General features: G+C 44.5%; 2 long non-coding RNA genes across 2 annotated transcripts in view; one reads left to right on the top strand and one right to left on the bottom strand.

The window, feature by feature from the left end:
• The window catches only part of LOC119865186, a 29,046-nt gene extending 15,675 nt beyond the window's left edge, over nt 1-13,371 (bottom strand). Inside the window, exons 1-2 of the long non-coding RNA XR_005376265.1 lie at nt 13,158-13,371; nt 3,776-3,900 (exon numbers count right to left, since the gene is read on the bottom strand). This is a non-coding gene — a long non-coding RNA (uncharacterized LOC119865186). The remainder of the gene's footprint in view (nt 1-3,775; nt 3,901-13,157) is intronic.
• The window catches only part of LOC106557580, a 52,700-nt gene continuing 40,096 nt past the window's right edge, over nt 11,983-24,586 (top strand). The window contains exons 1-4 of the long non-coding RNA XR_005376262.1: nt 11,983-12,194; nt 17,109-17,266; nt 19,675-19,809; nt 21,465-21,624. This is a non-coding gene — a long non-coding RNA (uncharacterized LOC106557580). The remainder of the gene's footprint in view (nt 12,195-17,108; nt 17,267-19,674; nt 19,810-21,464; nt 21,625-24,586) is intronic.

Raw genomic sequence — 24,586 nt, 5'->3', positions numbered from 1 at the left:
CCTCAGAGTTGGTTTGTAAATAAGTTACTGCTGGAATCTTGACATTTGGGATTAAATCCCAGATCAGAACACAACATAAAGAAAGGGAGAAGCCATTCAGTTGTAATGTAACTGGCCTGGCATGAGGTGGCCCAGACAATACCATGTGCCGGAGAGAAACCCTGTGCTCAACAGACAGGAGCACTCTGTCCACCAGGAAGAAAGGCATTAAGCACAAGAAGGATGATTTCCCAGATGTTGTATTAGTCTGCTGGACATCCCCCCTGAGATTAGGCAATTAGCTTTGTTTTGATTCTGTGCTCACTGAGAAACCTTCTAATTTTTTCTTCAGTCATCCCAGGTACCTTAATTCCCGAAGAAGGTGTACCCTGGATTATGGGAATGAATATATGGGTAGCACCCATCTTTGTGTAGGAATAAATTTGTTTTGTGGCATACACAGCCACTGCCCATGAGTTTAGCATGATGCAGTCAGCTCCAGGTAGATAGAAGAATAGAGAGTCAGCATCAGAAAGCTGAGAATCTATCATTCAGTCAATGCTCTTTGAAGTTCTGTTGTGCCTCAGTGTCCTCATCTATAAAGCAGTGGTAAACAATAGTGCCTCTTTTGTATGGTTGCTGTGAGGATTTATGATTTAGTAGATGTAGATTATTTATATATATATATATGTGTGTGCATGTATGTGTATGAAATGATTTTACATGTGGAAGTACTTAGAATGGTATCTGTGATTCATAGTGACCCCACAAGATTCCCCATTAGAAGCCACCACCTAGGAGCACCTGGGTGGCTCAGCGGTTGAGCATCTGCCTTCAGCTCAGGATATGATCCTGGAGTCCTGGGATCGAGTCCCACATCGGGCTCCCTGCATGGAGCCTGCTTCTCCCTCTGCCTATGTCTCTGCTCTCTCTCTCTCTCTCTCTCTCCATCTGTGTGTCTCTCATGAATAAGTAAATTAAAAAAATAAAAAGAAGCCACCACTTAATGTCACTCTGCCTTAGACTTTGTTACAGGGCATGCAAAGTACTTATTTCCTCTAGCTACTCCACTCTGATAACTCGAGGCTTTGAATAAAAGCTACACACATCATACCTTTGGGGGCATGTGACCTGTGCAAGTTGCCTGGGGCCTGCACTTAGTTTAATGCTTGGCTCTTGCCGTCTTGAAGTTCTTAATAATTTTCACAAAGGGGATCCACATTCTTATTTTGCATCAGGCCCTGCAAATTATGCAACCAACCCTAGTTCCCTGTCTTCAAAGACTAGCCAAGTGGCCTTGGGAAGGCTATTCCCTTTCCAGATGGCTCTATCTTAGTTTTATGGATGTTGTGGAGACAATGATGAAAGAAATGAGATTAATATGGCCACAGACCCAGGCTTGCCAACGAGCAGAATAAAGCCTTCTTGAATGTGTAGCAATGTGTTCAGGCTATAGGCAATAAATTCTCTTCCAGGGGTCTCCATAGACTCAAAGAAATCTGAAAGAAACTGTGGATGTGCTTCCCATCACTATCAATTCCCCCAAATAACAAACATACTTGGTAATTCATAGAGAAATGATTTGAGTTACTCAGAGATACAGAGCAGCCATCTTGGCCTTCAGCACAGGGAGTGCCCAAAGAGCATCCGACCACTGTTGGGAAACTGAGAGCACAGTTATTTAGGCTGGGGTCTCCCAATGGAGACTATTATGGGGGGTGGGCAGGAGGACATGACCATGACCACTTTGGACAAGCAGCTGAGGCCAGGTAACCTCACAGGTGACATCCAAGTCCACCACAGGAGCTTTCGCCTCCAGCAGTGTACCCCAGTGGGCTGGGAGCCTGTCTTGGTGCTCATGCAGGATGTTACCTACTTGGGTGGGATGTCCACTAAATTCAATAACGGGAGTAAGAGGCAGAGTGTTTTGAGGCCATTATTGTAAACTGTTCCTTCTTTGAGTTTCTAAGTGAGAGTGGCCCAAGGAAAAAGGGGTCTACAAATTCTCGGCCTCGTTGTTCTGGTATGTGTGTATTTTGTTCATGCAGTAGGTCTGACTTTGACACTGGTGGATATGACTTGGTAGCCATGAAATCACTTTTCCATGACCAGGTTCATTCCTATCATCTGCTTGCTCCCCATCTCTGGCCCTGAAGTGATGATGGAATTTACCAGTAGGTACCAGCGACACAGACCTGTGGATGAGCTTTCTGAAATGCTGCCTCAAATCCCCTTTTAGAGAAATCCATCTAAATATCCCACAATAATTCAGTTTCTTTGAACACTTGGATCGCTCTGTTCTGATTTTAGAATCTAGAAATGCAGCGCAAGATATTTCTAAGCTGGGAATTTGCCATCGTGTTGCAGGAGTGCAGCAGCAACCCCAGAGAGAAATTTTTCAAGGCTGCAGGGAAAACAAGGGCTGGAAAAATGTTTGTTTATTGCCAGCTCTCCCCACAGCCACTTACATAAGAGCTCGTGCTGAGACAGGCTGTCCTGCCCAGACCCTGGATTAAGAGTTACGCTCCTTGGGACCATGACAGAAACAATGTGGGAACCACACAGCCATGGCCCGTGACGCAGTCCAGGAAGGAAAAGCAAGTGTTGTGTGGCGATTAGTCCTTTCACAATGGTGTGATGGTTTCCTGGGGTGTTTTCCAGTTTGCGGGTGGTGGCACAGTCTGCAGGAGGGGAAAGGCTCTCTGAGCGAGATATGGCTGAAGAATGGTTCCTCGTTTTCCCATTTTGAAGATAAAACAATGCACAAAAGTGTGTGAGCTGAAGGGCAGAGTCAAAAGTTCAGCTATCTTCTGACCTTCCAGATCCATTCTGACTTTCGAGCCACGAAAATAAACACTATATCCAAATCTGGGGGCATTTAAAAAGTGTGGACAAAACTGTGTAGATTTTGTTCAACTGTTTACTGCACTATATATATACTTTTTTCTTCACAAAACAAACATGAGAAACAAAGTCCGCCAGGAAAAAAATGCAAAAGCCTTTTACAGCTTGCCTTCCCCCATGCTGTTACTGAAAAGCAGATGTGAAGGGCAGAGATGCAGGCCTGTAATCAAGCTTGTGAAGCAGCCATGAGGCAGTCTAAACTATTCGCAGCAGCCTCCCTCTACAGGAGACGCCACAGCCTCTTCGTGTAGACTGTTCCAGGCTCTAAGTGAATATCAAAAAAACATTTTCCATATGTTTTAACTTAACTTCTGGTTTAAACATGGGCCCATTCATCCTGTTCCTTCCTTAACAGCCTTCAAGAGTAATTGTCCACTTACTTTGCTGCTTGCCATTCATACCTGGGTGTGCATTTTTCATACACCAGACACACCTATCTCTTAGCGTCTGTCGTCACAAAAAAGGTTTCTGCTTGTTGCTTTGGAATGACAGGTTGAAACTAGCACAACCTTACACACATAGGAGATATTCAGTCAGGATTTTGCTGATGGAGTCATCTCTCTCTCTCTCCCTCTCTCTCTCTCTCTCTCTCCTTAGTTCTCCTGCTACTTTGTTCGCTTCCCTCCCCCTATTTTTCTTTTTTTTTTCTCCCTCTGCTGCCAAAACATTGTGTTTACCAGTGAATCTACTGAGTACTCTCTAAATCTCTGATTGACACCAAAATAGAAAAACACTCACTTTGGGACGCCAATTTGGGGCTGAATCTATGTGAGTTTGGAGTCATAATTTATTTTAAGCAAGTAGAGGTCCAGAAAGAGCAGAGGTAGCAAGATCCCATGCATCACCTGTGGATTCCATCTCACTGGACCTCACAGATAAGAATCTGTCTCACCTGAATGATGTTCTGTCCCTTCTTTTTTCTGACTCTTCCCCAAATCATAATGGACAGGCTGGACTCTGACGCTAATAGCTTCTGATTTTTAGTTCACTTTTCAGCATTTCTAGGAAAGAGGAAAACTGAGAAAGGACCTAAATTATTCAGGACTCATGGGTTACAAATGGAAGAAACACATCTTAAACCAGCATAAGCCTAAAAGGAAATTTATTTGTTCATATAACAAAAACAAAAAAGACAGTTGGATTGAGGCATATCCTCAGGACTCTCATTCTCTCTCCTTTTTGCTCTTGCTTGATGCTATTTTCCCAGACCAGATCCTCCATGGAGGTGGGGACACAGCCATGGGCAAAGCTCACCTCCTCATAGCTCATGATCTGAGCACATAGGTGTTTTCTCCCGTTCCCCCTAGGGGCTGGGAAAAAAATCCAAGATGAGATGCTGATTGGCCCATTCACTAAGGCTAACCACATGAGGTATGTGATCAGCTCTCCTAGGTCATGTCTCCCATGCGGCCAGGAGGACAGTTGGTCTCTGTTATCACAAGAGGGGTGGGGAATTCTAGGCAGATTAAATAGCAGTTAATATAGCAACTAAGGAAAAGAACTCCATGAAGACGCCAGGTCTACTGACAGATGACTCCTCCCTATCCTCGCAGCCCCATTTGTGAGAAATACTACATGTGGTCTAAGGTTTCTTGGACCCTTTACATGAAGATATAACAACAAGTCAACATCCTACCATCCTGGTGGGGAAGAGGTGGGGATGCTTTGTCTGATTTTCCTACCAATACCGAGAAGTAATTAGAGATGAAATTTGGGATTCACAAAAAATTATAGAGCCAGAGAATTGGAGAATATCTAAGAGAATCTAGATTTCCCATCTCTGGCCAGAGCTTTACAAAGAAGGGTGATGATGGATGGTGAAAGATCTTGTACAGGTAGAGGGTCTTGCACTAGGTGAGAAGCTGGACAAAGAAACTCTTAAAAGTCCTTTAGTCTGGGATCCCTGGGTGGCGCAGTGGTTTGGCGCCTGCCTTTGGCCCAGGGCGTGATCCTGGAGACCCGGGATCGAATCCCACGTCGGGCTCCCGGTGCATGGAGCCTGCTTCTCCCTCTGCCTATGTCTCTGCCTCTCTCTCTCTCTCTCTCTGTGACTATCATAAATAAATAAATAAAAATTTAAAAAAAAAAAAGAAAAAGTCCTTTAGTCTGTGAGAGGATGTGAGTCTATGAAGCCATCCTAAATTGAAGTTGGTTGGTTCTTTCCTTAAATTGTTCAGGACATTTTCTCACACCACCACTCTTACTGATTAGAACGATCAGCAAACCTTGTACTAGAGGATTCCATCTGGATGTTTCATTTAAACACCCCACTCTGGCAATGTAAGCCCATACCCTTGAAGCCTGGGAATTCACAAGTCCTTAGAAACTAGTAAGCCTTCCCTTCCTCCTCATCCCATGTTAGACAACATTTGTGAGCCTCCTTTTCTATAAATTTTGGCATTTTTATTCCTTTTCTTTGTGTCTTGGCTATACTAACCAAATCACAGCTGAGAAGAGAAGCCTGGGGTTGAATACAGAGGTCTAAAATATCTTCAAATTGCCTTTTTCTGGCCACAGAGAATTAGAGAAGTCAAGAAAGCAAGAGAAAGAGTTGATCTTTGTTCTCATTTTCCTACTCCCTTCCAGTGATAGGCAGGAAAAAAAAAAAAAACCCAAAGATGTTTATATCCTAATCCCTGGAAACTGTGGATATGTTATGTTCTGTGACAAAGAGGAATTCTGGCTGCTTTTCAGCTGACTTGAAGATAGGAAGATTACCCTGGGGAGCCCGATGTAATCCCAAGGGTCCTTCAAAATAGAAGAGGGAGGCAGGAGAGGAAGTGGAGTGATGCAATGTGAGGAGGACTCCACACACCACTGCTGGCTCAGAAGCCAGGAGAAGGGAGCCATCACCCAAAGAACAGAGGCATCTTCTAGCAACTGCAAAGCAAGGAAGCAGATTCTTCTCTGGAGCTTCCAGAGAAGAAGGAAGCCCTGCGAACATTTAGGTTTTAGCTCCATTAGACCCATGTTGAACCTCTGACCTACAGAACTGCAAGATAATAAATTTGGGTTGTCTAAACCACCAAGTTTATGCTTGTTGCAGCCACAGTAAGAAGCTAACACATTTCCTATTTCTTTCATGTGTGTCCTGAAGTGTTAGGTTCTTTAGGATTCTAGCCACCGAACCAAATAAAGACAAGATAGATAGTTTAGCGGACAAGGGAAACAGACTTGATGTTATGACTATGACTTTACTTCGTGACTTTGGATGAATCAGAAAACAGGCTATGACTTTACTTTGTGACTTTGGGTAAATCCGTTTCTCTGGTACTCAGTTTCCACATCTGTAAAATGAGGTTGTTTTATTAAACAGTCTCAAGAGCCTTTCTCCCCTTTAAGTTCAGAGATGCAATATCCTTGACCTTTTCTTCATGATGTAGAACATTCTGCATGCCCAGGCCAACCACTCCCTTCACCCTCTTCACTTCCCTCTCACCTCCCCCCACCTGCCTACCCCCATCACAGCTCACAGCAGAGCTTTGGATAGGGAGGGAAAGTCCAGGTGCTCATGATGTCTCTCAGGTCCTATCCCACAATGAGTGAAGGCAGCAGTGGTCAGAGTAGGCTCATCAGCAGCCCAGTTTGCTATCTGTACTCAGGCAGAAAGTATCTAGTGCTAAGTAAGCACTGTGGGGGCTAACATGCTGGAGAATTCCTAAACCCAGGTGATGACAGAGGTCCAGCTGAAGGAGGGGAGACTGTGTTAGCTCCAAAGAGACATAGGCTTTGGATGAGGGTATTCAGTGCATCAGTAGTGGCAACGGGCAAGGCCCACAGTGAGTTGGGAGTGGTGAGTCAACCAGGCTCATAGAAGAGAAGTCTTTGCAGTGGACATAAAGTCAGAAAGACATATTAAAACCAGATAGTGGTGGCCTTTAAAAATTCTGGGACAAGGCTATGAAGACTGAGTGACCTCCATAAGGCTGTACTGCATTTTGTGCCATAGCATATGCACAAAGCTTAGTATAGCACCAGACACATAATAGGTGCTCAACACAATAGGTGCTCAGTATTTGTTGAAGGAATAAATGAAGCATAAACATTTTTTTTTTGAACAGGACATTGCCATAACCCAAGATAAATTTAAGGAAGGTTAATGGAACCTCAGTGTGCAAAACGGATTGGAGGGTCAGGGGTGGGATGTCTGGATACCAATCAAGAGTCTGCCAAACCGATTAAGACCTAAGGGTTGAGTTGGGCCAGTGGGCAGTGTGAACTGAAGGGAAGAGACCCATGTGCCATTAAAACTTTCTTTAAACCAGTCCAGCTGGGAGGATGTCATTTTCATTCATGCAAATCTCCAAGGAAGGAGCCACCCCCCCACCTCATGAATAAGAACAATACAATAGCCCAGACAGGCCAGCACACACTGAACAAAATCCTCAGGCAGCAATTTCAGCATCTGTAACCCACATCATATTTTCGGTGGAAATGACCACTAATCTCTGCACAATTATTCTCCCTGTAATCAAAGCTGGTTCTTAGCTCACTCTTTCCTTCCCTAGGCTCAACAAGTCTGATTCCCCTAACCACTTACAGAGGCCCATTCACCAAGTCTTCTGGTCACTTGCGTTCTTCTCTTCTGACTTCTTTCCAACTTCCCTCTCCCTGAAGTCATTTACCTGAATCAGAGGACCAGTTTTGCTCCAGCTACATTCATCCTACAGGCCTGCTTTTTCTCTAAGTAGTTGGCAAGGAGCACAGCTGTGTTCCAGGAGGGAGGCCTGGTCTCACAGGAACACTGCAGTGACGTCCCAAGCCCAGCCAGCCAAGGATGCAGACGGTCCTAGCCTAGAGGAACCCCACAGAAATCAGCAAGAAGCCCACCTCCAAACAGTGTCTGGCCTCAAATCCCAGAAGAACCCACCATCCTCTTCCTCTTCACCATCCTCTGTAAGTTTTCCTATCTTTATATTGGCCAAAGCCTGGCCAGCAAGGACAGAAGGGTAATTGATGGCCGTAAGGGATATCAAAGTGCTATTGAGCGAAACCACAACTCAACAGCCTCACAGGTGCTTCCTGCACCAGGGAGGGAAAGAAGTGTCTTTAGAAAGCCCTAAATAACTCTAGGCAGGGATGTCAACTTGACAAATGACTCTCAAGAAATAGCCCTGTTGTTCTCTGGTGTGTGATTCATCCCAGGCGGTGCTGGTGTGGGGGGCAAGGCCCAGCCGTGAGTCCCACGGCTGTCACTTGGGGCCGCTCTTCAGCGTGCCTCTCAGGAAGGAATAAGAAGGCTCCGTGTTGGTTCCCTTGGCCCAGGTCTCACTCTGACCTTATTCTCCAGTGGTTTTATTCCATGAATCCTGGATTTGTGCTGATTTGGATTAAGCTGCTTTAAGTGAAGGATGGATGCCATGAGGAGGCTCTCTGAGCATCTCAAGGTCTCCCTCCATTGGATGTTAGCTCTCAGTGCTTCTTGCAGTCATAGCAACAAAGACCATGACCTCCTCAGGACAGAGACCCCCCCCTTCTACTCCCCATTCTCAGTTCCTCAAAGAACTGGCTTAAGTGATTGTCAAATGTCGGACTGAATAAATGCAAAGGTCCCAAGACCAAGAGTCATGATCGCTAGTTTCTGGTCTTGGCTCTGACAACAAATAACTGGAACCTTGGCCATGTACTGAAGTTCTCTGCTCCTCCTCACCCTTGTGTGTGCAATGAGAATGCAAGCTCTCCAATCCCCTTAAACTCAGACTGTGAGGTTCAGAGAGGCCTGCAGGGGCTGAACAGAGTTTACACTGGGCTCAGGGGAACAAAGCTGAGGCACATATGAGGCACCAACAATTGTTTTGCACACCCAGCAGCAGTGGTAAAACAAAGCACATTGAAAACCCAGGTAGAAGGTGCATAATAATTTCATTTAGTAGGTAGGCCTGGAGGCCTTGTCCAGTGACACTAGATGGAGGTATTGTGAATAGGAAGTGGGCGGGCGGGGAGCCTTGGGCCCACACCTGACATAAATACAGCCCTATCAGCACCCCTGAGTTTATTGGGTGCTCTCCACCAAGGTGTTCCAGCCACCAAACTATGATATGTGCATTCTTTGGCCTATGCTGTTTCTTCTGTGAAACAACACAGCAAATACATTGTCCAAGGAAGGCTGTCCTACCAGCAGAGGCCATTTTGTATGTGTGAGTTCCCAAGAGAAATCTCTACACAAGATGGAATGAATGGTTTTGTAATGAAATCATGGACACGTTCTAAGGAGACTGGCCAGTGTGTCCCAACAGGAGGCCCATTTCTCAAAATGATCATCTGATTAATTCCCCCATGGCGGTGGATGTGCCCTGGGTTTTAATGCCCTTGGTTTTCGTCAATGGCAGTTTTGTTAATGTTAACAGAAAGCAAGACAAATCCTTTTGAAATCCAGGTCTGATGGGTGCCTGAATATGTGCCCTCCTCTGAAGATGGCTATAATCTTGAGATTGAAGAATTGAGTGAAATTGTGTCTTTTATGGGAAGGCATTTTAAGCAACTGGAAATAAGGGTCACAAAAATTTTCAGGAGTTTTAACAACCCCAGTTTCCCCTCTGGGAATCATTTCAGGTTCTTTTTTGACAGATCACTGATGCCCCTGCTCAGTGAGGCTCTTCATGCCAGAGAAGTCAGTTAGTGAGGATCTGGACTTGGCCTTCATTTCTCTTCACCTTTGTGGAAAGCATCTAGTTCTCCTCACACTTTGGCTTGGCTTAGGCAGGGGCTAGGATCTGACTGTGTCTCCCCTTCCCCAAATTCATGTTGAAATCCTGACTTCCAAAGATGCTGGTATTAAAAGATAGGGCCTTTGGGGTGCTTAAGTCATGAAAGAGGAGACTTCATGAATGCAATTAGTGTTCTTATAAAAGAAACCCAGTACTTTCTAGCCCCTTCCACCGAATGAGGATACAATGAGAAATCTGTGACCCAGAAGAAGGCCTTCACTAGAACCTAACCATGCTGGCACCCTGATCTCAGACTTCCAGACTCCAGAACTGTGAGCAATAAATGTTTGTTGTTTGTAAGCCACCCAGTCTGTGGTATTTTTCATAGCAGCCTGAATGGACTAAGACAGTGGGTCTGACAGGAAGGGGTTTTGTTTAAGCTATGGATCTTTGCCAGAGTCTGGTATTCTCTGGGGGATGGACAGACCTTCCCACTGCAGAGTTAGACAAATAAAAGGAAAAAAGAGATAGTCTCATTCCAAGATATCAACACCTGCACATACATACACCCATATACATGCATGTACATGTGCATGTCTATCACTTGTTAGTTTATAAGCCTGCTTGAGTTAATTAATCTTTCTGAGCCTTGGTTGTCTTGTTTATAAAATGAGGAAAATGAAAGGGCCAAATCATAGTTCTGTTTCAGAGATTAATGGGGAAAAAATATACATAAAGCACTTACTTAGCACAACGCCTGGAATATTCTAAGGGTTCAATAAATGATAGATGATTGTAATAATAAGAATAATGAAATCTCCTTCTTCCTGACAAAGAACCTGCAGCCCTTCAGCACTCTATAGAAAGTCAGAGCTGTCTCCATTTGGAGTTTTCCATAGGGCTTGCTATGAGGCAGAGGTAAAATGTAAGTTATGGACTTTCCATATCTACTGTTCCAAATAAGAATTCCTGGAAAACAGCATCTGCAATTGTCTGAGTTTGAGGGGACTTGCCTCCTAATTTTATAGATGAGGATACAGAGGCCCAGAGACCCAGACAAACTGGCCTGAGTTACTAAGACCAGAAACTAGCTATCATGACTCTGGGTCCTGGGATCTTTTCAACTTAACCCATTCAACATTTGGCAAGTACTTAAACAAACCAGTTCTTTGAGGAACTGGGCAAGGGAGAGGACTAGAATCTCTGCCCTCAGAGGTCTTTGTTGCTAAGATAGCAAGAAGCACTGGGAGCTAACATCAAAGGGAGAAAGGCCTCTGGATGCTCAGAGTGTCCCCACGGTTCCCATCCTTTACTGAGTGCAGCTCAAACCAAACCCACACAAATCCAGAAAGCAGTCTGCAGTGTATATAGGACTGAACCAAGGCATCCACGCTGAGAGCTCTGCTTCAGGCCTTCATCCCTCCTGAGTCCCCCTCTGTCTCTGGTTGAAACTCGAGCACTTTGTGCTCCATTAGTCCAAAAGTCTTCATTTGCAAGGAACCGATAATTTCCTAATCTTAAAAAAGAGCCAATATTTACTAAACACCTTCTCACTCACATCCATATGAGGTGAAATAAGAGAAAGGCTCCAACGTCTGTTACCGTGGAACTCACAATGTACAATCAATTTACTAAAACAAATACCTGCTACAAAGATGCAGCATTCACCACCACTTCAGAAGTGTGACTTGTCACACCCAGAGCTGCAGAAGGTATGGATGTTATGTTAAACATGACACGTGCAGTTTGAGAGTCACCCCTGACTCAAACACAAGGACTAGGGGCATAGGGGTCACCTTTGGGGTTGCATACCTTTTCCCTCCAGTGCCGAGAATAGCACCCAGACATCACAGCCAATAAATATTGAGTGAATGAATGAATAAATGAACTAAGTATGAACAATGGAGTCAAAGAACCATTTAGTGAGTTTGGACAAGTTGCTTGCCTTCTCTGTCTGCACCCAGATTCCTCATCTGGAAAAGGATCATAATTGTTGTGGGGATTATTGGTTTCATTGTATAAATCTCCTTAAAACAGTGCTGAATGTGGACGCCTGGGTGGCTCAATTGGTTAATTATCTGCCTTAGGCTCAGGCCATGATCCCAGGGTCCTGGGATTGAGCCCTCCCTAGGCCTCCCTGCTCAGCGGGGAACTCTGCTTCTTTCTTACCCTCTGCCCCTCTCCCTGCTTGTACAAGCACACACACTGTCTCTCAAATAAATAAATAAAATTATTTTTTTTTAAAAAATGCTGAATAATGTTAAATATCATTGAGTATAGATCTTCCCATTGATTATACTTTTCCTTTGTCCTCACAGAAGTCTGGCACATATTCAACAATTTAACAGATATATCTAAAATTTATTTTGGTCAAATAATCATATTAGAAAAGTTCTGAAAGTTTTCTTTGTTGTTTTTTGTTATTGTTTTGTTAAAAGGTCAACTGCTCATCAGTACTTGGTTTTGCTTCCATTATTTCATATGAAGTGTGACTTTTCTGTTCAGACTTACCTGTGCTACCAAAAGAGTGAAGCTACATTCCCACATTTCTCTTGGGTTGACCCTCTTCCTACAAAACTGGGACAAGCAACCTCCTGGACGCACTGATGCCTCCCTAGTAGTGAGCCCTTTGTGAGAGGAAGACCTCAAAAAGCTTTCCAGAGGGTGAGCTGACCATGCCAATCTCCTCACTTAAGACCCCTCCAAAAACTTCAGCTCAGTTAATAACAAAGTGTATATGGTCTGACTTTATTCAAAAACAAAGAAAGCAACTAGCAAAATGTGTGACTACCTAATGGTTAGATATTAGGAGTGACTTGCAGATATGAATTCACCGAGTCTTATGAAACAGGGATAAAGGCAAGAGGCATCATATTTAGCTTATCAAAAAAAAAAAAAGAATGGAAAAAGTCCTTGAGAACCAGAAATGGAATCCAGCCCCTGCCTCCTGGATCCACGCTTAGGGAACAGCCCATCCACCTGAAGTTCTCTACGAAAAGCCAGTGTATTGAGAAGACAGTCATCCCCATATCAAACTGCTGAATATTGATCTGCCCTAGGACATTGTATTAGTAATAACAAATAATTTGCACACAAGGAAGTATAGCAGAAGTAGTGTGGATTTTGGACTCGGAAAGACGTAAATTTAAGTACCAACAGCGTGATCTTGAACAAAGTGAGTATCTGAACATCAATTTGTCCTGAATAAAATGGAGTCAAGGATGGCACCCCAATGGAGTTGTTATAAAAATGATAGATAATATCTGTAAGCTTCCAGAAGATTGCCTAGTTCATAAACTGTGCTTAATAAAGGATGAAGATGATGATGATAACGATGAGCTTCCCTATTCAGAAAATACATTTTCAAGTTAAGCAAACGCTTTGCCTTTCCCCTGGAAATGTTGTACTTATGAAAATTTGAGGTGCTAAGATTTTATAGCTTATCAGAGCAGCTTTTTGGGAAGGAGCAATTTATCAAAATTAAATTGGCTATATTCATTTGACCATAACTTTAAATGGCCCAAACTGACTATTCCCATCTAAAACTGTTTTCCTTTCCCATCAGCTTAAGACAAACACACACACACACACACACACACACACACACACACACACACACAAGCTTACCCCAGCAATTCATTTCTCATTTTGGTTTGGGATGAAGCCAGTTGGTAAAAGGGTTCAGAGTGTGTTTATTGCCTCTTTGTTCTCAAGCATTTTCTGGGGCCTCCTGGCAGCTCTTGGGTCTGCAGCAAGCAGCAAAGCCCTCCAGGGTTGCAAAGCCCAGACAAATCCCAGGCTCTGACCATTGCCTAGGGCTGGCGCAGAACGGCTAGAAGCCTCTCCCCTCCCACCCCAAACTCCTGCTCAGAACTCTGAGCAAACACAAGGCAGGAGCCGTGCACTTGGCCCCCTGGGGCTTGTTCTTACTGGTGTTGTTCTGGAGTCGGCTATGCTGCGTCTTGCCTGGCCCCACACAGGACCTTTCCCCTTGATACTGTGAAAGACTCTGGAGTCTCTAGAATTGCTTGGCCTCGGTAAGCAGTTGTTTGGCGGAATGAGCATGCGTTCACACGTACGTGTGTGTGTGTGTGTGTGTGTGTGAAGACCATCATACCTGGTCTTAATTAATGACACTGCTGGTTGTAGACACCATAGATGCTCTGATTCTGGGGGCGCATGGGTACCTTTCCAAAGAAATTACCCAAACAGCACTAGTGCAAGCCCCCAGGCCTGACCCCATTTAGGAATATTACTCTAAGCCTGAAGGAGAAACAACTGCTCAACCCAGGCTGAGGCACCCCCATCCCAGGGCCCTCCACCCCTGCCATCATTGTACCACTTAAACACATGCTGTGATGGATGTGTTAAAAGGTAATCCAGCTCAGTGGTCAAGAGCCACTTTTAGCCTTCAGCCAACTAACGTCCAAATCTGGCTTTGCCATGTTGGGGAGTTCCATGACCCTGAGCCAAGCATATAATCTTTTTTATCCCAGTTTCCCCAAAGTAAAGTAATCATGAGGACAGTAACACCTACTTTGTAGTGCCGTTGTCAGGAGTAAATGAGATGGTGGGTGGAAAGGGCCTGACACGGTAAAAAGAGTAAAAAGTGGAATGAGAATGTAAATTGCCGACAGACTCAGTACTCCTCAGTGTTTGGGCTTTGTTTCTGTGAGTTCCCAGCAACCCCCTCAAGAGGTTAGGCGTAATGAGCATGAATTAATATGGGTTTCTGTGGGAGTTGTTATGTGACTGGTGCTTTTTCAGTTTATTTTAAGTATCAGGTATTGTGAAGGTGGGAGCCCCTAGAAATCAAAAGGCCCAGGTCACTGTCCTCATGTTGTGCACACAGGACAGGGAGATAGGAAGGTACTTGCTCAGATAGTGACAAGGTCTGGGGGGATGGGCTACGGAAGGGGTGTTAGAAAGAGGCTGAGGCCTCAGTGGTTTCCTAGGAGGGTCAGCCACAGAGCAGGGCCTTAAAGAATGAATAGGGCCTTACCCAGAAGAGAGAATCAGGATGGGGATTCTAGACAGAGAGACCATGCAGGGGCACAAATCAACAAAGAGGATGCCATATTTGGAGAGGGGTCGGTAGTTCTCCACAGTTAGAACTCGACAGGAGGCAGGGGTCTGTATCAATCTGTTCTGCTGTAACAGTTTGGCTGAGGCCTCTTGAGGAAATAAAACACCAATGAGATGTCCGCCTGGCATGTCACCCCTTCTCAGTGCCCCGGTCAACCCCAGCCACAGAGGCAGGAAGACAGTAATGGGAACAAGAACCAAGGCTTGATTTGATTTAAATGGCTCTCTGAGCTCTTTCTCTGCCTTGTAAACAAATGTCTTCTCCCAAGTGCAATCTCTTCATCTGTGACATGGGATCAGGGTGGGGTGACACTTCTTCCATTTAAAGGAACTCCAGGCAACTGGAGAAACTCCTGAGTTTCTCATCACCCACTGATGAAAATATTCAGGGGCATTATTTGAATAGAGCGGCTGTTCAACACACCCTTCCAGAAGATCATACAAAGTGACTTTGCAGAAATCAATTTGACTCTTCGCACACCGTAATGGACATCTTGAATGGATTTTCCCCACCTTCCTCATGGCCCTGTGTGATTTTTCTATGTCATCCTCTGATCCCACCTGCAGGATGATGAATTATCAAACCAAAACTATTGCTTCCACTTCTGATTCCTCTGAGAAGGAATCTCACGTTACAGCTCAGAGGGAGGAAACATTAGCCCAGGTGGAAGTATTTAACTTCCTCCAGCCATCCTCCAGCACCCTTCTCTCCCATCCCCATCAAAAAAAAAAAAAAAAAAAGGCAGCTGAAATCTATCAGAGCCTTAAGGGAAGAGCCAATGGACCTATTATTAAGTCTTCTGGCCCCTCAATGAGAGTGGACTGACACAGGAGGCTTCTTTTCCATGCTGGTCCTGAAAAGATCTTTTCTAGAATCTGTTAGCAGTGAAATCCTCTCAGTACCTAATCTGATCTCTGCACCTTCCGAAATCACAGCTCGACTTCCTGAAACTATGGCCAGCCCATGCTTCCTAAACACACTGCCTGAAAATCACCCATCAGGACACCTTCAGGGGTTGTCTGAGTAATGACAATTACTCGTCACAGGATCTGAGTAATGACAATTCCACTCTTCACATAAGGAGCCACAGCAAACACACAAGCATGGTCCATGCCCAGAGACATTCCCCAGCAGAAAAGAAAAAAACCTTCAGTGCCCTCACTTATGGCTTAAGATCCTAGAGCTCCTTTTTTTTTTTTTTTTAAGATTTTATTTATTTATTCATGAGAGACACAGACTCCCAGCAGGGAGCCTGATGCAGGACTCAATCTCAAGACCCCAGGATCAGGACCTGAGCCACAAAGGTTCCCCCTGGAGCTCCTTTCCCCAAGGCAACCTCAGGAATGCAGCCCATGTAGTTTGAAGAGTGGGTAAATGGAGGGATAGATAACCTAGATTGTAGGCAACTACTTAAATAAATAAATAAATATTTATATTTTATGTATGTGAAAATACTTCTAAGTTTTATGAAGTCATATATTACATAATATAAATATAAATAATATAAACACAAACACAAATATATTTTTATATATTTATAAATATATTTATACGTATTTTATTTATTTATTTACCAGCCCAATCCCAATGACCCAATGGGAAGTGTCTAGAGTTTCATACTGAAACTTATACCCTCCACTGAAAAAAACAGTAAGAAAATCTTTCACGTGAAAAGGGAAAGATTCAAGAAGGTTTTTTTAAACCCTAGTTAACTGAAAGAGCTTGTTCTTCCTTCTTATTCCAAACTTGCGCAAAAGCTCTTGGCTATATGAGTGGTTGCTTCCTGATTCACGGTTGTCCTTCCCTTTACTTAACTAATTTATTAAACACCCACTCTGCTCTGGGAATCCAGCATCACACAAACAACAGCATGGGGAGGTCTTGAAGAAAACAGACTCGGCTGGCCCAAAAGGGCAAAACACAATTAAAAGAATTCATTCTGACTAAAACTATTGTAGAAACAATGGCGCAACCAGTTTGTTTTCTTCCATTGACTTTTCCTTGGCTCTGGTATCAGTGGACCCAGCCCTAAACTCACTTCTTAGTAAAAAAGCATGTGCCCGGAGCTTGGGAAGCTCTGTGGAAGAGAGGTCAATGTCCTAGGTCAGTTGGGGGAGAACAGGAATAGCACCCATAGGGAGTGGTGTGATCCTTCAAGTGGAACAGAGACAGCTGACGCTGAGGGCTGTGCCTGAGATGACAGTGAGTCCAAAACCCTCCTTCGTAAATGAAGACATCTGGAGACAACCTTGGCAGTGCCAAGAAATGGAGACTTGGACCAATTTTACCTGGTTCTTAAGGAGTAGGAAAACTGCCTCCCGGGGTTACACATGAGGCTGAGCCATAGACTGCATGCCACCATCTCCCTACTCCCTGAAGTTCAGGATTTCATCCCACTGTTGACTTGTTCCTAGTAAACCATGTCCCATCCCCTTCTCCTTCACTACCTCCCACTACAGAGGCCACAACTTAATGTTCTCTTTGTCTTGCAGCTCGACAGAGCCAGATCCTCCCATTTTTCCCATAAGATGCAAACAGAAGACTCCTGGACGCTGCTTCCAGAATAAATTTTTCTGGGAAAAAGGAATAGTCGTAGCCAGTACAACCCTGCCATTCCCCCTTGGTGCTGCCTTGAATGTGCTTCTCACAGGTACATAGCTACCTGATGGTCAAGGTGGAATTCAAACTGGGGCCTCAGCCACCCCCAGAGCTGTTCTCCTTGCCACCATGTCCCGCTGTCTCCTTTTAATCACTTTTCTGGTCCACAAATTACAATCAGTGGAAGGAAACCAAAACATTAGGCAGTGAGGGACTGAGAAAAGTGCACTGGACCCGGTACCTGTAGAGGGATCTGAGCTCTAATGCATGGTGTTCTGGCTGTGTGGCTTTAGGTCAGTCAGTTCACCCCTCTGAGTCTCTGTGATATTGTGATTTATAGTATGAAATAAAATCTTTGAGTTTTTTCCCATTCCTAGTATACAGAGCCCCTAAAAACTCACGTAGTGATGGGAGTCAGAGAAGTATCTTTTTTATGTTAATGAGATGGTGTTTACAAAGGCCCTAGGTAATGTAAGGATGGAGGCTGGTTGCTAGGGGAACCCACCCTGTAGTTAAAGGGTTGGAACTTACAATTCCCACCCTCTGACCTCTGGGAGGGGAGACAGGCTAAAGAATTGAATTCAGTCACCAATGACCAACAATTTAATCAGTCATGCCTATGTAATGAAGCTTCCATAAAAACTCAAAATTACAGGATTCAGAGAGCTTCTGGGTTGGTGAACATGTGGAGGTGCAGGGAGAGCGAGGAGCCTGGAGGGGGCATGGCTCAAGCTCTGCACCCTTTCTCCATGCTTGCTCTCTGCATCTCTCTGGCTGTTCCTGAATTATATCCTTTTATAACAAACCAGTCATCTAATAAGTAAATGTTTTCCTGAGCTCTGGGAACCACTCTAACAAATTAATTGAATGTAAGTGGGGGGGAGGTCATTGGAACATCCAATTTATAGCAGTTGGTCAGAAACACAGTTAATCTAGATTTAGGATTGGCAACTGAAGACAGAGGCAGTCTTGCAGGACTGATTCTTTAGCCTGTGGGATCTGATGCTATTTCCAGGTAGAGAGTCTCAGAATCAAATTGAATTGTAGGACACTCAGCTGGTTGCTGGCAGGGAAAACCCACACTTTGGAATTGGGGGCAGAATTAGGGTATCATTTTCCTAATTCCTGAGAACTAGCTCCGGAAACTTCTGATGTCCATTCCAGTGTTCAGTATGGTTTTGATTCTAGAATATGGACATACTACCCTGCCTCCACCCTCCATTTCTCCTAATAAGCCACCATATTCTCAAAGTCCTGCTGAACCCACCTGCAGCTCTGACCTGTGGAGGCAGAGGACTGATGACCCAAAACATCCATGGGTCCATTCTCATTTCTGCTGGACATGAACTTCCTGATGCATTTTGAATGTGAGTCCCAAGGGAGACCTGGGGAGACCTCCCAACCACTTAAGGGAAGGGCCCAATGGTGTGGTGAGATTTGTTTCCAAAGATGAGAAGTCAGAGTCCTTACCCCACTACAAATCATTTGGCTACTCTGTATCCAGGTCTTCTTCTTTGTAAAATCAGGATAGCACTAAAATCTCCTTTATCCTAGTTCCAGCCATGGTACTGTGATGTCATATGATATAAGGCACCAGGAATTCACTTTTAAAATGATAAATCTGTCCAAAAAAAGATAAATTTGTCATTATCGAGGGTTCAGCAGTGCTCAGATAGGTCTAAGTAAGAAACTGATTATATACCTGGCATGTAAAAAATTCACACACCTCATCATTACAATGCAGAGACTTATTTCAAGGCAGGCTGATGCTACTCAGCTACATTAACTTTCTGGCCCATTACAGTGGGTGCTCATCCTTTACTCAAACAAACAAAATCCAAAGGCAACAAAGCAATAAAGAGGCGAAGGAATGTGCAGAGGAATCTCACTCTTCAGAGGACGGTTGTTAAACATCTCCACATCCACCATCCTACCACCCACCACCCACCACCTGACCTCGTGGACTGTGGTGTAATCCCTTTAAAAAAAAAATGCTCTGTCTTTATCCAACCACCTTTCCAGCATGGCTTGAGATTCATCTGTTTCTTTTAATAGAATGCATATTAATGCAGGTACTAAGGCTTGGCTCCATGGTTCCCTTACAGAAAAAAAATGTCACCATCCAAAAATCAAATCGAAATGACTTCAATGTAGGATAGCCAGCAGAGCAAGGATTCAGTTCTCCATTCAGATCTTTTCTCTCCCTTGGTTTTCCGGGACCTTAGACCAAAAGGTGTTAGAGCTCCAGGGCTCCATGGGGAGCCTCATGCTATAGCCTATGTCCACGGATTGGAATCATTCAATGAGTCTGAGGAGGCTTTTCAGAAGCCAAAAAATGACCATATTCCTCCATAGAACAAGGCTTTGTCTTGTTTCCATTAGAAAAGCTGTACCCAGGGAGATATCAAAGTGATTTCGTGCTCTTGGGTTCTCATATTGATCTTTTCCCTCTCTCAACAGTTCCCACCTGGAAAATTATCTAACTGCCCAGAGCTGTCTTTCTTTGGAAGCAGAAGACTTCCATTCCCTGCTTCTTCGTGCCCAGGGAGCTGGGTGCTCTTGTGGCACAATGAGATGTGTGTCCTCACAACAAGGGTGAGGACACCAGGGATGGGGTAAAGCCTGCTGTGTAGTGTTGACCACTACGTCTCCTCACACCCCTATGTGACTTTGCTCTCCCACTGTGCTCCTCTCCTCGGACAGCACTCAGTCTTGGAAGAACCCACCATTCTCCGTGACCACACAACTGTGATCATTCAAGCTGCCCATTGGTCAGCGTCTGCCACCTAATAGGAAGCTTTGGTCCTAGCATGAATCCATTCTCAGGAGAGACAGATTGTGTGTGAGAGGAGGTACACACAGTGGGCAGTGCCCAGGTTCAAGACCAACTGCCTAGATTCAATCTTTTTTCTGCCTCTTACCATGGCTGGAATTGTAGACGAATTTACTTTTGTCCCTCATTCCCTTAGCTGTTAAGGGACATAATGCATCTGTAGACCTCACTGTGTTGCTGTGGGGGTTGAATGAGTTAATTGGCATGAGGCTTTAAGAACTGTGCTGGGCAAGGATGCCTAGGTGGCTCCCGACTCACTTTCTTTTTTTTTTTTTTTAAGATTTTATTTATTTATTCATGCAAGACACACAGAGAGAGGCAGAGACACAGGCAGAGGGAGGAGCAGGCTTCCTGCAGGGAGCCTGATGCTGGACTCAATTCCAGGACCCCGGGATCAAGACTTGAGACAAAGGCAGACACTAACCAGGCAGATGCTCAACCACCAAGCCACCCAGGTGCCCCTCCAACTCAGTTTCAACTCAGGTCATGATCTCAGGGTCCTGGGATCAAGTCCAACATTAAGCTCCAAGCTCTGCTGAGAGACTGCTTGGGCTTCTCTCCCTCTGCCCCTTCTCCCCACACATGCACACTCTCTGTCAAGTAAATAAATTGTTAAAAAAAAAGAAGAAGAAGTGTGCTGGGCTATATAGTAAGCATTCAGTAAGTGCTAGCCATTATTATTTTTTAAATGTGGAGAAAAGAGAAAACTCTCATTTATTGAGCATTGCCTCGGGCCAGGCACAGTGCAAAGCACTTTACATTCATTATTTAATGCTCTTGGCCACTCAATGAGACACAAGTCACTATGTGTATTTTTACTGAGTGAAGAGGTTAGGCACCTTGCCCAAGACCACGATGCTAGAGAACGGTACATCTGGGATAGGATCTGAACCCAGGGCTGTCTCATCTGAAATCCTATGTGGAGGCGTGTGTAGAAGAAGCAATATTATTCCAAGAGAACCGTAGTTGGAAGAACTATGGTGGTGACTAACAACAAAGCAAATGGCAGAGAAGGGTATCCATGTGAGGACCATCTGCTGGTGGAATGCAGGGCTCAGCTCAGTAACTATAGTAAGACAAATATCCTTTTTCTCAAATATACTAAAGGAAAGTATGACAGATGCCACAGGTTGACCAACCCAGCTGTTGTTCCCAGTCCCATTCCCCCTTTCTCACAGAATCTCAATTTTAAGAGAGTAACACTTCATGCATCCCTGGGGAATACCTCATGGCCCTTTCACTCGCCTCCGCTAGCTACTCACATTCCTGTCCTTCCTTACAGCTAGCCGCCCAGGTCAGATCATGGGAGATATAAGGAAAATTTTCTTGAAGCCTGAAGAAAAAACTTGTTTCTTAAAGACCAAAAATCTGTAGCCTAATAAAAAGAAAGTCTTTTGCCCTTGCCCCTTTCTTTAAGCTTGGGATGCACATGCAATGTCTGGACCTGCAGCCGCCATCTTAAGGTCACAAGCAAAAGGCCATTAACACTGAGGATGGCAAAGAAGGATGGAAAAAACATGGAAGGATCATCAAGTGACTGAACAGTCTCCGACACCACTTAGCTCCAGACTTCTTAAGTAAGTAATAAATGTAATTACGAGTTCACTCACTCATAATATTTAATCAAGTGTTCTGTTCCTAACGGACGGACAGAAGTGAAAGCTTAGCCTAGTCAGAATTAAACTCCTCCGTCTGCATTCTCATGATCCATGGATTGTGCCTCATCCGGCCTGATGTTTCCAAGACTAGTTGTTTACACAACTTTCCTCTTCCCCTTTTTATCGCCAACACTACCACCCCCAGTATCACCTGTGACAAGCTATTTGAAGAAAGGAAGCCTGAATCATTTTTTTAGCCACTGCCCCCGCTCCCCAACCCCACCTGCCATAGTGACTTACTATACCATTCCATCCTGAATCATCACGTCCATTGCAGACAGAAAGGCCAGCACACACACACACACACACACACACACACACACACACTCACATATACATACACAGAACCACATATGGTTATGGACCTGAAGCAGGCATCATTCAGCTACAAGTACTGAACCTCTGGTCAAGGTCTCAACATACTGGGAAGAAGAGGGAGGGATGAACCTAAGTGGAAATAGACTGAGTGGGGGGGGGGGGGACACTAGAAAGCATGGGAAGAGGGAAAGAGAGAGAAAATAAACCAACACGGCAACAGCTCAAGGGCTTGACATCAGCGAGATTTACGGCACTAATATGCCAGGCTGCCTGCCGTAATTAGTTTCTGTAAAAACCATATCTCCTCGCTCAGATTCAATTAAATCATACAGTGTTTATTTGAGAGCTTTCTTATTACATGATGGGAGGACTGGCAGGGCCCCAAGCTCAGCTAACCCACCTGTCCCTTGCCTGGCACAATTTATGTGTCAGTCACACTGTTTTCAGGGGGTCAGGCAGTGAGGAGATGAATGGGTGAGTGTGTGCCCTGACAGAGACATAGGAAGATGCCGTGTGACACAAGCCTGGCACTGAATGATGTTGCCTTTTTCAAAACTTGAAAAGAAAACACGCACCAGAAATAGGTAACCCAGTGTTTGATGCAGGCATTGGTTATCTTACCATCCATCCCCTTCCTGCGGAGGAGGCAAAAACCAGGGTGAATTCTTCTTAAAGATCATTTAAGAACAAGCGATAAGCTTGTCAGAGAAGATCCTGATGAGGTAGGGAAAGAAAAGCATCTTATTCAGGAAATTCATCTGTCTGAGATTTCCTGGTCACTGTACAGAGGTGCTTTTGACTGGATGCGCTTTCTATGCCACTCTTCATCGCCTTAGAATGAATAAACAGCTCCTCAAAATGCCCTCAGTATGAGACACGTGCATGTGGGGAGGGGCCTGGAGGAGAGCAGAGTCCTGGTCAGAATGAGAAAATAGAGGTCGCTGAATGACACCACGCTCAGTGGCAAGAGCGATTTCTTCCTCCCGAACCTGAAATCAATATTAAATTAAATCTGCGTGCTTCATCTCCATGGGTAACTTCTGAGCCTTCTTCATGGCCAATCACGATTCCTTCACCCTCATCCATTCACTTGCATGACGTGTGTGTGTGTGTGTGTGTGTGTGTGTGTGTTTCTCTGCCAGTAAACTACATATTCCCATAGGAGAGAAACAGCATAACACATCAGCTGCTCCCTATTACTAAAGAGTTAGCCAGAAAAACATCTTTAAAAACTGCGATCTGCAGGAAAGAAGAATAAGAGATAATGCTTTAATTCTGAAACTACCTGTCTCCTGCTTTCCAGCTCTGTCACCTGGGGCAGGTCTGTGAAGGGAATACTGACCTTGGGCAAAACCCGTTCTGAAATATTACTCTGAGTTTCTGATGATGCTTCTCTCTCCTTGTTCTTGTTCTGGTGAGTGATTATTTGCTACCGTCTTGATCTTCTAATTCCCTAATTTCTCTTGGTCCAATCTTTCTGGGAGACAGTCATTTCTTTGTTGAGATTGCACTTGAGAACATGGCATAAAATAATAACTTTAAAAGCTTTCCAAGACTTGAGACAATAGAATGAACTTCAATGCAGTTTTCCCCCCCGAGGATATTCTTTTTTTTTTTTTTCTTTTTAAATCATTGTGATTCTTTTCTGCCAGTGGGTGGTCCTCACTGTTCTGTGACTATCCTTAAACCCAGCTTTGCTACTTTGTTGGTTTAACTTCTGTTCTTTACCCAGAAGCATGAAAGCATCTCAGTTATAAAAAGATTCATAGTCAAAGACAAACAACCCACCGAAGAAATATGATGTCAATTAAACTATAGCAGAAGCATTGCATTTCTTTAAGTAAAAGCACACAATCTGCAGCATATGAGGAAAACAAACTAACATTGAGCTCTGACCAGATGCTGGACACCTTGAGTAAATCCAAACAACAAACTTCAACGCAGTTGTTATATTTTGTAAGTGAGGAAGCTGGAGTTTGGGAAGGTGAAGTTCTTTGCCCATTAACCCAATGACTGGCCAAGATTGAACCCTTATCAACAGAACCCCCAAATCTGACATACTGCTTACATCTTGGCAGTGAAACATATTCCCCACTACCCTTAGATACCTTCACTCTTCCATGCCCACATCCTTTCCTGTGCCTGAGAGTAGTGCACGGGCAGTCTAACCAGAAGCAACAGCTGATGATGAGGTTCCCTAAGTGCGAAAGACATCAGTCAATGTCCTGTGGAAACCTCAATAGCACAGCTCACGTGTCTAGGCTGTAGGACGCCCAGCACACCGAATGTCCTTGGTGACTACTGAATATCACCAACAGGAAGGGGAGATCATCATCCCTAAATAGTAGACCATTTCAAAATGGTATCCTATTCCCCATGGTCCAGGGCAGTGGCCTTGCTTAGCTCCTTGGTGCTGTGGTCCTAAAAAAGAGATCTCTGACCTCTATCCTACTAGAAAAGAGGAAGGCTGTCTGCTTCATTACTTGGCGTCAGAAGAAGCAGAGGACTCTGTTCTGGGCCTGTGTTCTCAGCTTGGGAAGCACCCATATGTTGGTCTCCCTTA

This window comes from Canis lupus, chromosome 22 (genome assembly GCF_011100685.1).
Source record: "Canis lupus familiaris isolate Mischka breed German Shepherd chromosome 22, alternate assembly UU_Cfam_GSD_1.0, whole genome shotgun sequence".
Lineage (NCBI taxonomy): Eukaryota > Metazoa > Chordata > Mammalia > Carnivora > Canidae > Canis > Canis lupus.
This window is presented reverse-complemented; position numbering and strand designations above follow the sequence as displayed.